The 1736-nt window shown below is 32.4% G+C and overlaps 1 long non-coding RNA gene across 1 annotated transcript; it reads left to right on the top strand.

The window, feature by feature from the left end:
- The first annotated feature begins 213 nt into the window (after positions 1-213).
- On the top strand, positions 214-940 carry LOC111084833. The gene is made up of 3 exons (XR_002609741.1): positions 214-235; positions 676-698; positions 824-940. It is a non-coding gene; the product is annotated as an uncharacterized LOC111084833 (long non-coding RNA).
- The last annotated feature ends 796 nt before the right edge of the window (positions 941-1736 follow it).

Raw genomic sequence — 1736 nt, 5'->3', positions numbered from 1 at the left:
TCATGAACAAGTGATTAACCTTACTGACAAGAGTACCATTAGTTGTATCAATCATGAACAAGTGATTAACCTTACTCACAATAGTACCATTAGTTGTATCAATCATGAACAAATGATTAACAAACCTTAACACATAACAAGAACCTTACTTGACACAACTATGGTACTCTTGTCTTAATCACTTGTTCATGATTTGTTATGTGTTAAGGTTTATAATGTTAGTCTTGTCAGTAAGGTTCCTACAACAATCACTTGTTCATGATTGAAACAAACCTTAACACATAATGTTATGTGTTAAGGTTTGTTAATCACTTGTTCATGATTTATACAACAAATGGTAGTCCTGTCAGTAAGGTTCCTATAATGTTAGTCTTGTCAGTAAGGTTCCGTTGTGTCAATCATGAACAAGTGATTAACTAAACCTTAACACATAACAGGAACCTTACTGACAAGACTACCATAAGTTGTATAAATCATGAACAAGTGATTAACAAACCTTAACACATAATAGGAACCTTACTGACAGGACTACCATTTGTTGTACAGTAAGGTTAATCACTTGTTCATGATTTATACAACAAATGGTAGTCCTGTCAGTAAGGTTCCTATTATGTGTTAAGGTTTGTTAATCACTTGTTCATGATTTATACAACTTATGGTAGTCTTGTCAGTAAGGTTCCTGTTATGTGTTAAGGTTTGTTAATCACTTGTTCATGATTGACACAACTTATGGTACTCTTGTCTGTAAAGTTTCTGTTATGTGTTAAGGTTTATTAATCACCTGTTCATGATTGACACAACTTATGGTAGTCTTGTCAGTAAGGTTAATCACTTGTTCATGATTGATACAACTAATGGTACTCTTGTCAGTAAGGTTAATCACTTGTTCATGATTGATACAACTAATGGTACTCTTGTCAGTAAGGTTAATCATTTGTTCATAATTGGACAAGAGTACCATTAGTTGTATCAATCATGAACAAGTGATTAACCTTACTGACAAGAGTACCATTAGTTGTATCAATCATGAACAAGTGATTAACCTTACTGACAAGACTACCATAAGTTGTGTCAATTATTAACAAGATATCAATAAACCTTAACACATAACAGGATCCTTACTGACAAGACAAACATTAGTTGTATCAATCATGAACAAATGATTAACAAACCCTAACACATAACAGGAACCTTACTGACAAGAGTACATTACTTGTGTTAATTATGAACAAGAGATCAATAAACCTTAACACATAACAGGATCCTTACTGACAAGACTAACATTAGTTGTATCAATCATGAACAAATGATTAACAAACCCTAACACATAACAGGAACCTTACCGACAAGAGTACATTAGTTGTATCAATCATGAACAAGTGATCAATAAACCATAACATATAACAGGAACCTTACTGACAAGAGTACCATTAGTTGTATTAATCATGAACAAGTGATTAATCTTACTGACAAGAGTACCATTAGTTGTATCAATCATGAACAAGTGATTAATCTTACTGACAAGAGTACCATTAGTTGTATCAATCATAAACAAGTGATTAATCTTACTGCCAAGAGTACCATTAGTTGTATCAATCATGAACAAGTGATTAACCTTACTGACAATAGTACCATTAGTTGTATCAATCATGAACAAATGATTAACAAACCTTAACACATAACAGGAACCTTACTGACAAGAGTACATTAGTTGTGTCAATTATGAACAAGAGATC

Source organism: Limulus polyphemus, unplaced genomic scaffold, assembly GCF_000517525.1.
Source record: "Limulus polyphemus unplaced genomic scaffold, Limulus_polyphemus-2.1.2 Scaffold171784, whole genome shotgun sequence".
NCBI classification, from domain to species: Eukaryota; Metazoa; Arthropoda; class Merostomata; order Xiphosura; family Limulidae; genus Limulus; species Limulus polyphemus.
Note: the sequence above shows the minus strand (reverse complement) of the source record. Positions and strands in the feature narration are given on the sequence as shown.